Source organism: Oncorhynchus clarkii, chromosome 8, assembly GCF_045791955.1.
Source record: "Oncorhynchus clarkii lewisi isolate Uvic-CL-2024 chromosome 8, UVic_Ocla_1.0, whole genome shotgun sequence".
Taxonomy (NCBI): Eukaryota; Metazoa; Chordata; class Actinopteri; order Salmoniformes; family Salmonidae; genus Oncorhynchus; species Oncorhynchus clarkii.
Window position 1 is genome coordinate 30996787 of NC_092154.1, and position 13850 is coordinate 31010636.

General features: G+C 42.3%; 1 protein-coding gene across 1 annotated transcript in view; it reads right to left on the reverse strand.

Moving 5' to 3' along the window:
- The window catches only part of LOC139415262 (forkhead box protein N3-like), a 51936-nt gene extending 46711 nt beyond the window's left edge, over nt 1–5225 (reverse strand). Inside the window, exon 1 of the mRNA XM_071163231.1 lies at nt 5050–5225. The gene's annotated coding sequence lies outside the window, so the exon portion shown is untranslated. The remainder of the gene's footprint in view (nt 1–5049) is intronic.
- Nucleotides 5226–13850: the final 8625 nt, after the last annotated feature.

Here is a 13850-nt window from a genome sequence, read left to right on the forward strand (position 1 = left end):
CAATTGAGATGGTTTGGGATGAGTTGGACAACAGAGTGAAGGAAAAGCAGCCAACAAGTGCTCAGTATATGTGAGAACTCCTTCAAGAGGATTCCAGGTGAAGCTGTTTGAGAGAATGCCAAGAGTGTGCAAAGCTGTCATCAAGGCGAAGGGTGGCTATTTTGAAGAATCTCAAATATAACATATATTTTGATTTTTGTAACACTGTTTTGGTTACTACATGATTCCATATGTGTTATTACATAGTTGTGACGTCTTCACTATTATTCTACAATGTAGAAAATAGTCAAAATAAAGACAAACCTTTGAATGAGTAGGTGTGTCCAAACTTTTGACTGGTACTTTATATATGCCTTATTAGTTTAGTACAACTGTACTACCATATAATAACAACTACTGTATTACCATATAATAACAACTACTGTACTACCATATAATAACAACCACTGTATTACCATATAATAACAACCACTGTATTACCATTTAATAACAACTACTGTACTACCATATAATAACAACCACTGTATTACCATATAATAACAACTACTGTACTACCATATAATAACAACCACTGTATTACCATATAATAACAACCACTGTATTACCATATAATAACAACCACTGTATTACCATATAATAACAACTACTGTATTGCCATATAATAACTACTGCATTACCATATAATACCAACTACTGCATTACCGTATAATAACTACTGCAATACCATATAATGACAACTACTGCATTACCATATAATAACTACTGCATTACCATATAATAACTACTGCATTACCATATAATAACAACCACTATATTACCATATAAAAAAATAAATCAACCTTTATTTAACCAGGTAGGCCAGTTAAGAACAAGTTCTCATTTACAACTGTGGCCAAGATAAAGCAAAGCAGTGCAACAAAAACAACAACACAGAGTTACACATAAACAAACATACAGTCAATAACACAATAGGAAAATCTATGTACAGTGTGTGCAAATGTAGAAGAGTAGGGAGGTTTAGGAAATAAATAGGCCATAGAGGCGAAACAATTACAATTTAGCATTAACACTAGAGTGATAAATGTGCAGATGATGATGTGCAAGTAGAGATACTGGGGTGCAAAAGGAGCAAGAGGATAAATAACAATATGGGGATGAGGTAGTTTGGTGTGCTATTTACAGATGGGCTGTGTAAAGGTACAGTGATAGGTAAGCTACTCTGACAGCTGATGCTTAAAGTTAGTGAGGGAGATATAAGACTCCAGCTTCAGTGATTTCTGCAATTCGTTCCAGTCAACGGCAGCAGAGAACTGGAAGGAAAGGCGGCCAAAGGATATAATAACAACCACTGTATTACTATATAATAACAACCATATAAAGTTGTTTTCCTCCATTGTTAGTAAACAATGTGTTTGTTTACAAACAATGTATAGCTTCAAAATATGATCTCATGGACTGTCAATCATTGCATCCATAGCGCCATTTACGAATTTGAGTGATATTACATTTCTCCTGCCCCAAACCCTCATCTTTGTATCCAAACCAAGTGGCTGGGCTGTTATATAACTGAAGTGACGGGGACAAATCCCTGATTGTGTGATAAATGCATTTGATAACAGTGTCTGCCATAGAGGGATGCCGCAAAGGAGGTATACACATTAGATAAATCTGATTGGTCCTGAGGTGGTTTTAAAAAACACTCTGGCTCCTCCCCTCTCGCTAGCTACCATGACTTTGTATGGCTGCTTCTAACTATGACATCACTGTAGCTAGCCAGAGAGGAGAGGACCAGAGGGACTGACGTCACCCCTCCCTCTCATTCAATGTCAATTACGTAACTATGGTGGGAGCCATGCCGATGGTGCATATGGCAATGGCAACCCTCACGTGTGGGACACAATAAAACAGACATGACATCACTGCAGAGAGAGCGAGGGAGAGAGAAGGACAGAGTGAGAGCGAGAGAGAGAAGGACAGAGAGAGCGAGAGCGAGAGAGCGCGAGAGAGAGAGAGAGAGCAAGTCCATGCTATGGGGATAACGTCATGGGGGTTTTGGGGGATGTGCCACAAGGTCCATCTAAAAGAACAGAACAGCCAAATGACGCCAGCCAGGACATTATGCAACCCAAATAACAGTCAACAGACTAGGAGGTTTGGCACGAAAGTAGAAGGGCCAGCCTGTCACATCAAATGATGCCCAATCATTCACCCACTTATAGATGTGTGGGCTATTCCAAATTGGATGCCCCTGGCCTACAGTGGTGTGTGTGTTTGGTCTGTCTGTCCAGACAGTGATATGAGAGACTACTCTTGGGTGTGTGTGTTGCTTGATGAGTGATCCAGGCAAATAACACACGCACACACACACAGAAAAACACAACACACACTTCCCCTCGGCACGGCCCTCCCCGCATAAGCAAACTCTCCTGTCGACAGGAAATCCTTCCACCCACGTCCCTGCCTCGCTTAGCAACCAGCGTCACGCTATACCTCCGCCGACACACACACCACACACACAATCATGCACAGTCACACACAGAACAACACATACACTCACACAGTAACCCACACATGTGCACTCACACGGACAAGTCAGAATTGGAAATGTAACATCTTATCTGACCAAAATACAAGACAGAGCCTCTCCACACGAGCAGTGGCATTCCTGGTCCGACACACTCCTTAAACTCACTCACTCACACACACACCAGAATCATCCCTTCAAATCTGTCGGCAACCTCAGCTAGAAATGAGAACATCTCTCAAAATATAAAACCTTTTTTTCCATCCCGCTCTATTTTTACCCGAGCTTTATAAGGACTGAGTTAGTTAGCAAGAGGACACACTCACACACACACTGTTCACACACACACACTGTTCACACACACACACACACGCTGGGCGCTCTCTTACTGACGTGAGTGGAGCTAATTGAGCCAGGCTCGCTGTGCTGTGGACAATGACTCCATTCGGGCACAGCAGGGTGGCTATTGAAGAGTCAATGACAATTATAACCTGGGGGGGGGGACACAAAGACCATCGTTCTTCTTTCCACTAATATGCTGTGGTTCCACTATACGGCTTTAGACTGCATTAACACAGCACTAAACGCACACGCCGCTTAGCTGAGGAAAGAGAAGTAGGGAGGAGGGTATGTGTGAATTAGCTCAAAGAGAGAAATGGCGGTCTTTGTTACTGCTGACCTATGTGTCAAATGAAAGTCGTTATTGACCCATTGGATTTAGGATGGATGGTATCTATAACATTGACTGGCCTTCACTCTCACATCCAGACTACACAGGACTGGACATGTCTATTTTGACTAGGCCAGACCAATGCTGGGAAACCAATAAAGAGGACCAATAGCTGTAGCCCAGCATTAGTTGTCTTTGGTAAGCAATTGATCAAGCACGTGTTTTATCTGGGATAAATGAAGGCTCATTTCAATTAAATATGACATGGAAATCGGACTTTTGCATCAGGCATTTATTGACGTTGGTGGGGGGTAAGGGGAAACGTCAGTTACAGTGTGTTTGGAGTCCAGACACAGTGAGAGCTCCGACATAGGGGGTCTCTTCATTGAGACTAGCAGGGCGATATAGGGCTGAGATCCTAAATGAACACAGCCAATGGGGATCATTATCTGAATGAACGATGCCATACGGTGGGGCGGGTGAATTATGAATGAACTTCACTAGATCACGACAGGTTCTCTCGCTCTCTCTCTGTTCCCTCCGTCTCTCTCTTGCTGTCCTCTCTCTCGCTCTCTTTCTATCCCTTGCACTCGCTCCTGTCCCCCCCCCACCCCCCTCTCTCTCTCGCTCATCAATATATAAAAATAGCAGAGCCAATCACCCACACAGACCACAGACATGGAGAGACAGAGACAGAGATTGACACTCTGTCTAACAAGTGAACATTCCCTGCACTGCCGTGGATACACATTTACACACAGACAGAGATGTAAACACACTCGCACTCTAACAAACACACAGATTAAGGACAGGCGAACAAACCCACGGAAAGTCACACACAGGATTCTACCGCCATATGATAATACAAAAACAAATACTGTTGCACGTGTAAATAAAGAGATGCTGGTGAACAGATGAAACACATGCAATAATGACAGACATGCTTGTTCACTCTTATCAAACACAGTGGCCCTGATATGCTGGCGAATACACAAACTCCACGGTTAGGGAGTCCATTTATTATAAATATATTCAGAGAGAGCGAGAGAGAGAGGGAGACGGAGAGGGAAAGGTAAAGAGGGAGAGAGAGATGTGGTGTGTGTGTGTGTGTGTGTGTAACTTGATGTGATAGTGCTCACCCTGTGCCACGCGCTCTTTCCACTGTTGCTGTGCGTCTGATCAGATCTGCCTCTCTCAACCTATTTGCCGCCTGTCACACTCGCACGTACAGTACCCAGCCCCTTATCCCCATACAAGAGTCCCTTCTTAATCTAAGCTATGACATACAGCTCAATTCATCCCCATGTATTACAAGACTTTACCCAAAGCTGACTAAAACATCACTCTTCTCTCTCTATCCATGGACACAGTGTACAGTATACCAACAACCCTAAACCACCGAGCTCAGCTGATTAAAACCTCCCCATCGCTATCTCTCTCTCTCTCTCTCTCTCTCTCTCTCTCTCAATTTACTCTCTCTTTCTCTCTCTCAATTTTCAATTTACTCTATCTCTCCTTCTAACATGAGTGGATGGGGTCCCCCTGTTCCCTTAAAAGTGTACACTCCTCTGGACCCCTTCCCTCCAGTCGACGACTGTCAACACTCACTCAGACTTTCCCCTTTACTCTCCCTTCAAAACAAACACATAACTATCCCTCGCTGTGTCTCACTGAAAAACACACTGTCTCTCTACTTAGAAGTGCAGAAGCAGCACATGTCAACACTTAACCTCCTTTGGTTGCTAAAGTCTACACACACACACACACACACATACATACATACATATACACACACACACACCCTCCCCCCATCACCACCACCACAGACAGCGATTGAAAAGAGCCATAAAGTCACCTTAGAATCCTTATGTTGTCCAGACGAGCCCCTTCCTTTCCTCCTCTCCGATAGTTCTACCTCTCCTCTCCTAGTCTGCAATGTCAGTTCCCTCCACTGAGCCTGAGCCCCTCCATTTCCGCCCCAGCTCTGCGTTTCTGGCACTGAGCAACACAGGCGACTGACTGCGTTCCTGTAGTCTCCTCTCTCTCTCTCTCTCTCTCTCTCTCTCTCTCTCTCTCTCTCTCTCTCTCTCTCTCTCTCTCTCTCTCTCTCTCTCTCTCTCTCTCTCTCTCTCTCTCTCTCTCTCTCTCTCTCTCTCTCTCTCTCTCTCTCTCTCTCTCTCTCTCTCTCTCTCTCTCTCTCATTAGGGTTGTGTGTTCCACAGCTCAGCCAGTCAGCCTGCCTGGCCCACCAACAGGAGTCCCAGTCTTCTCCAGGGCCCTAGTGCTAGTGTTGTTCTCTGAAAGAATGCCATTGTCTCTGAACAGAGCCCTTCCTCCCTCAGAGCGTCAGCAGGTTACCAGGACAACGAGGGCCTGCCTAGAGGGAGCTGATCAGATCATGCTGTTCAGAGGCTCCAGTAGGCTAGACTGACTAGCTGACTGACTGGCTGACTGACTGACTGACTGACTGACTGACTGACTGGCTGACTGGCTGACTGACTGGCTGACTGACTGGCTGACTGACTGGCTGACTGACTGGCTGACTGACTGGCTGACTGAAGGACTTCCTCAACACAGGAAACACTCAACTAAAGAAAGTAGCATTGAGCCTTTGTCATTTATACATTCTATATACCTACTCATTCAAGGGTTTTTCTGTATTTCTTCCTATTTTCTACATTGTAGAATAATAGTGAAGACATCAAAACTATGAAATAACATATGGAATCATGTAGTAACCAAAAAAAGTGTTAAACAAATCAAATTATATTTAAATTTAACATTCCTCAAAACCACCCTTTGCCTTAATGACAGCTTTCCACGCTCCTGGCATTCTCTCAACCAGCGTCACGAGGTCGTCAATTGGAATGCAATTCATTTAACAGGTGTGCCTTGTTAAAAGTCAATTTGTGGAAATTCTTTCCTTCTTAATCGGTTTGAGCCAATCACTTGTGTTGTGGCAAGGTAGGGTTGGTAAACAGAAGATGCCCGATTTGGTAAAAGACCAAATCCATATTATGGCAAGAACAGCTCAGATAAGCAAAGAGAAACTACATTCCCTCATCACTTTAAGACATGAAGGTCAGTCAATCCAGGAAAATGTTTCTTCAAGTGCAGTCGCAAAAACCATCAAGCGCTATGATGAAACTGGCTCTCATGAGGACTGCCACAGGAAAGGAAGACCCAGAGTTACCTCTGCTGCCGAGGATAACTTCATTAGACTTACCATCCTCAGAAATTGCAGCCCAAATAATTGCTTCACAGAGTTCAAGTAACAGACACATCTCAACATAAACTGTTCAGAGGAGACCTGAATCAGGCCTCCATGGTCGAATTGCTGCACCACTACTAAAGGACACCAATAAGAACAAGAGACTTGCTTGGGCTAAGAAACTCAAGCAATGGACATTAGACCGGTGGAAATCTGTCCTTTGGTCTGATGAGTACAAATGTCTGATTTTTGGTTCCAACCGCCTTGTCTTTGTGAGACGCAGAGTAGGGGAACAGATGATCTCCGCATGTGTAGTTCCCACCGTGAAGCATGGAGGAGGAGGTGGGATGGTGTGGGGGTGCTTTGCTGGTGACACTATCAGTGATTTATTTAGAATTCAAGGCACACTTAACCAGCATGGCTACCACAGCATTCTGCAGCGATACGCCATCTCATTTGGTTTGCGCTTAGTGGGACTGTAAATTGTTTTCAACAGGACAATGACCCAACACACCTCCAGGATGTGTAAGGGCTATTTGACCAAGAAGGAGAGTGATGGAGTGCGTCATCAGATGACCAACATCAGAATCAACCGGCCTCAAGCCAATTGAGATTATTATTATATATTTTTTTATTTAACCTTTATTTAACTAGGCAAGTCATTTAAGGGCAAATTATTATTTACAATGACGGCCTACACCGGCCAAACCCTAACACAGATGAAGCTGGGCCAATTGTGCGCCACCCTATGGGACTCCCAATCATGGCCGGTTGTGATACAGCTTGGAATCCAACCAGGGTCTGTAGTGACCCTGGTAGTGACCCTGTAGTGACGCCTCTAGCACTGAGATGCAGTGCATTAGACTGCTGTGCCACTCGGGAGCTGGTTTAGGATAAGTTGGACTGCAGAATGAAGGAAAAGCAGTCAACAAGTGCTCAGCATATGTGGTAACTCCTTCAAGACTATTGGAAAAGCAATCCAGGTGAAGCTGGTTGAGAGAATGCCAAGAGTGTGCAAAGCTGTCATCAAGGTAAAGGATGGCTACTTTGAAGAATCTCAAAATATAAAATGTATCTTGACATGTTTCACACTTTTTTGGTTACTACATGATTCCATATGTGTTATTTCATGTCTTCGTTATTATTCAACAGCGTAGACAATTATACAAAGAAAGAGAAACCCTTGAATGAGTAGGTGTGTCCAAACTTGACTGGTACTATATAATTTAGTTTATGTCTAGTCTATCATAATAAATTGTTTAACATAAAATAATACATGTATTTATATATATACATATACATTTATTTTCTGGACTCTTGACAATGCTCCCTCTGTTATTTCTTATTTGCTTTCTTATTATGTTTAGGGACTTGCGTGTATTGTTTTGTATTGCTAGGTATTACTGCACAATAAAGGATTTACACATATTTTGCGATAACATCTACAAGATATGTGTACGCGACCAATAACATTGGATTTGATTTGTATGTGTGAAATGTAACACCATATATTGTCAACAAACGGTTCAAACACACTCAACACTATATAGCACATACTTTCTGACATAAGCATGAATCACAAGATAGTGACATTGTAATCTAGGCTAGGAATCAGCTCAACTGTATATTTTTGGGTAACACTTTACATTCAGTCTCCCTTATACCTGTGTAATTACTGTGGTAACAACACTATACTAATAAGTGTGGACTTACATTTCAATTCAATTCAAAGGGGCTTTATTGGCATGGGAAACATGTTTCATTGCCAAAGCGAGAGAAATAAACAAAAAACAAAAGTGAAAAGAAACAAGAAACAACACAAAACATATATTTTTTAATTTACAGTAACACTTGGAACACACCGACAGCGTCACTGCATTTTGGTACAGCAGAATTACATTCATTTCCAATGAAACGCTGCGTTTGCCTTGCAGAACTGCTGTTGCAGAGGCAGTTGCAGAGCGTTCGGTAGGGTGCTCATCAAAGAAATGCATATGCCTCAAACTGTACATATTCCGATCCGTACAATTTTGCGCAAGGACACGGTCGATGTGTTTGAAGCGTAAACATTGCATTCATAAAGGTTTCAAAAGGATAAAGACGTTTAAATGTTATATTACCAGCTACAGTGTTTCTAAACCGATAAATAGTGGTTGTATTCTCTCTCTCTCTCTCCAACCTCTCTCTCTCTCTGGCCCCCTCTCTCCCCCCTCACTCTCTCTCTCAATTTAATTGATGTGGCTTTTTTGGCATGGGAAACATATGTTGACATTGCCAAAGCAAGTGAAATAGATAGTAAACAAAAGTGAAATAAACAATAAAAGGTTAACAGTAAACAGTCACAAAATAATAAAGACATTTCAAATGTCATATTATGTCCATATAGTGTCTTTCTCTGATTAGAAGGCAGCGTGTGTTTGTGCAGACCCAGAGGGCTGTGTTACGTCCTAGTGACAGTCAGGATCTTATACATGTCTGCAGAGTTTACTGCTGTTTTATCTGCTCTAGGAGCCAAACAAATCTCTCTCTCTCTCTCTCTCTCTCTCACTCACTCCTCCACCACCTCATCCTCCTTCTTCTTCTTCTCCATCCCCTGCTCCTCCACCTCCTTTCCTTCCTCCCCCTGTTCATCAGCAAATGGAGGTGCATGCTGACAGAGCAGAAGAGGGATGGAGGAAGGAGGCTGAGTGTGTGATGTAACTGGATAGTGGTAGCCATGTCTAACTGGTACAGTATGCTCAGTAGGTAATATATGGGGAGAAGAGTGCTGGTCCTCACATACACTACTGTACCAGTATACACACACTACTGTACCAATATACATACACTACTGTACCAGTATACACACACTACAGTACCAGTATACATACATACACTACTGTACCAGTATACACACACTACTGGTCCAGTATACATTCACTACTGTACCAGTATACACACACTACTGTACCAGTATACACACACTACTGTACCAGGATACACACACTACTGTACCAGGATACACACACTACAGTACCAGTATACACACACTACAGTACCAGTATACATATATACACTACTGTACCAGTATACACACACTACTGTACCAGGATACACACACTACAGTACCAGTTTACATACACACACTACTGTACCAGTATACACACACTACAGTACCAGTATACACACACTACTGGACCAATATACATACACTACTGTACCAGTATACACACACTACTGTACCAGTATACACACACTACTGTACCAGGATACACACACTACTGTACCAGTATACATACACTACTGTACCAGTATACATACACTACTGTATAGTCAGTGTGTTATTCCTTGAAGGAGTCAAGTTGACACACACACACACACACACACACACACACACACACAGGTCTGTGAGTTAGCCATCCATGATCCTTAACTCCTTAAATGGAGCTGCCACTCCGTCCAGCCTACCCATGAGCCTCGGCCAGAGGGGGCGGGCGAGCAATCAAATGTTTGACAGGAAACAGACGGCGGGCCAAGCTGTCAATCAAACAACAGACCATTTACTCATTTTCTCAGTGTTTTTTTTTGTCTTCACTTTTTTTAAACACATACACACACAAGCACAAACAGAAGTCTGGACGGCTACTGTTGAACCTGTAGAGGCTTCTTATTACAGCTTGACAGTAGGATGGATGAGTGGTGTTTAAATCATCCTCTACCTCCTAACCTGCAATTGGTGAAACATACATTCCTGGGAAATAGTCTGTTTCTCCCTGACTTCCCTGGCTGGAAGGTTCCCCTTTCTCTCTCTCGCCCCCCCCCCCCCCCCCCCCCCCCCTTCTGGGTATGGATCGATAGTAATCCCGGGCTGCAGGAGCTGTTTATTTTGGAAAGTGTGTGAGCCTGAGGCCCTGCGGGTGATAGAGTCCACTTCTCACACCCAGACACAGCTATAAACCTGTGGGCGAGCGCGCTGGCCACACACAGACAAGCGTTCGCCAACACACAAACATGCATGCGCATGCACGTATACAAACACATGCACACTCAATTCATTTCAATTCAAAGGGCTTTATTGGCATTGGAAACATATCTTTACATTGCCACAGCAAGTGAAATAGATAATGATCAAAAGTGAAATAAACTGCCAAAAATAAACAGTAAACATTACACTTACAAAAGTTCCAAAGGAATAGAGACATTTCTAATGTCATATTATGGCTATATATATATATATATATATATATATATATATATATATATATATATATATATACACAGTGTTGTAACCATGTGCAAATAGTTCAAGTACATACTCTCTCTCCAGTCCTTGCCTGTCTGTGTGCCCAGGGCCAGAGAGAGACACACAGCAGGGTCTCTACTCTACTTGACACGACTGTGGGAAGCATTGGAGTCAACATGGTCCAGCATCCCTGTGGAACGCTTTCAACACCTTGTAGAGTCCATGCCCCGACGACTTCAAGTTTTCCTAATGTTTTGTACACTCAGCGTTCCACAGGGATGCTGGACCATGTTGACTTCATTGCTTCCCACAGTCGTGTCAAGTTGGCTGGATGTCCTTTGGGTGGTGGACCATTCTTGATAGACACGGGAAACTTGAGTATTAAAAACACAGCAGCGTTGCAGTTCTTGACACACTCAAACCTGTGCGTCTGGCCCGCTCTACCATGCTCCATTCAAAGGCTCTCTTCTCAATTGTCTCAAGGCTTAAAAATCATTATTTAACCTGTCTCCTCCACTTCATCCACTCTGATTGAAGTGGATTTAACAAGTGACATTAATAAGGGATCATAGCTTTCACCTGGATTCACCTGGTCAGTCTATGTCATGGAAAGAGCAGGTGCTCCTAATGTTTTCTACACTCAGTGTATATATATATATATATACCATGATGTATAGTGCCCTGCCCTCTCCCAGTGTCGGTGACGTGGTGCTCAGGATAGAGTGTGAAGGGCAGTACACCTCCAGAGGAATAGAACACAGCCACTACATCTCTTTCTCTCTACTCTTGTCCCTCCCATTCCTCTCTTCCCTCCCTCTGTCCTCAATGACTCATCCCACCCAGTGAGAGAGAAATGGGAGAGAGAGAGAGAGAGAGAGAGAGAGAGAGAGAGATGGGGAGAGAGAGAGAGCAGGAAAGAGAGAGAGCAGGAAAGAGAGAGAGCAGGAAAGAGAGAAAGCAAAAAGGAGAGGAAGAGAAACTGAAAAATAATGATGTACTATGGAAAGACAAAGATGAAATCATATTCAATATTTCCTGTTTATTGCCGACCTTAACATTGAGATTCCATTTTCAGAATGTGAAAAAGCGATTCCTCCACACACCGAACGAATTTAGGTATTTATCATGATAGACATTATGAGCCATGCATACTCTCCTTTACCTAATGACCTTACCTAATCTCTGATCTGTAATCTCTTTGCCTCAACTCCTGTGTCTCATGTTGGTAGCAGAGCTACCCACAGGTAAGTACATCTCCTTTAGATCTTGGACATTGAACTCCACAGCAGGTAGCAGTGGAGGCCAGTCTAAACCAGGAGGAGAGGCCTTGGTGGGGGTCGAGTATTACAGCATGAGTCCCTGGGTGTGTTCCTCCTGCCTGGAGGTCTTTACAGTATGTAGGTTTGTAAAGCTACCAGTAATTTACCAAAGTTACGAGAATCCTTCAGGAATTTTGGTAATTAACAGAAAATCTATGGCAATCTATCGTAACTTCTCTAATTTATATTTGAATATTATATCGGGGTCCATATTATCCATGGGTTTCTAGTGGACAGACCATATGGTACAAGATAAAATATCCAAATTAGTGAAAAAAGCCTCCAATACAATGGCATTAAAACATTTACAACAAATAAATATTGACACAGTTTTAAAAAAAAAAATGTGGGTCAAAAATATTATAAAGGATATTTCATGCTGAAACCGTCAAATTAATCATTTATTTGATTTATTTAACCTTTATTTAACTAGGCACCAATGATATTCACTTAGTTGATGGTTTATATTTAGGAGAATACAATTTTTTTTATTTTAAAATCTTCTTTTTGAATTATTCAATACATTTGACATGTGATAAGGACATGCAGAGGATCAGAGATTAATACAGACACCTGTGATAATCTGAAGTACCCAAAAGGGCCACTCGATGTCCTGTGACAGATTACATAAAATCCTTGAAAGATACCAGCATTCTGGTAGTTTACTGGTGAACTCAGAAAGTTTCCAGCAATATACCCTCCATTTGCAACTTTATCTGTAAGTCCTGCTCAGCAGATTTTAATAACACTTTTTTGTTTATTACCTGATTCTATATGTGTTATTTCATAGTTTTGGTGTCTTCACTGTTATTTTACAATGTAGAAAATAGTAAAAAATAAAAAATAAAAAAAACTTGAATGAGTAGGTGAAAAAGTATGCCGTGAAAAAGTATGCCGTGAAAAAGTATGCCGTGAAAAAGTATGCCGTGAAAAAGTATGCCGTGAAAAAGTATGCCGTGAAAAAGTATGCCGTGAAAAAGTATGCCGTGAAAAAGTATTTGCCCACTTTCGGATTTTCTCTATTTGTGCACATTTTTGATACTGAATGTTATCAGATCTTCAACCAAAACCTAATATTAGATAAAGGAAACTTTAGTTTACAAATAACTACACAAATTGATACATATTTGATATATTTAATTAATAAAGTTATGCAACACCCAATTCCCCTGTGTGAAAAAGTAATTTCCCCATAACACTCACTAACTGGTTGTGCCACCTTTAGCTGCAATGACTGCAACCAAACACTTCCTGTAGTTGTTGATCAGTCTCTCACATCAATGTGGAGGAATTTGGGCCCATTCATGCATGTAGAACTGCTTTAATTCAGCAACATTTGTGGGTTTTCAAGCATGAACTGCTCATTTCAAGTCCTGCCACAACATCTCAATTGGGATTAGCTCTGGACTTTGACTAGGCCTGAAATTCTCCTTTTCTGATACAGAGGAGAATTCATGGTTTCTTCTATTAAGGCAAGTCGTCCAAACCATCGCACTACCACCACCATGCTTGACCATTGGTATGAGGTTCTTACTGTGGAATTAAGTGTTTGGTTTGATGTGAGCCATGACCAGCCCTTTTAAAGCATTTCCTGACTACAGATGTGAGTGCTACAGGGCAATAGTCATTTATACAGGTTACCTTGGCATTCTTGGGCACAGGGACTACGGTGGTCTGCTTGAAACATGTATGTATTACAGACGGGGTCAGGGAGAGGTTGAAAATGTCAGTGAAGACTCTTGCCGGCTGTTCAGTGCATGCTCTGAGTACGCGTCATGGTAATCCGTCTCGCACTGCGGACTTGTGAATGCTGACCCGTTTAAAGGCCTTACCCATATCAGCTAATGGAGAGCATGATCACATAGTCATCCAGAACAGCTGGTGCCTTCATACATGGTTCAGTG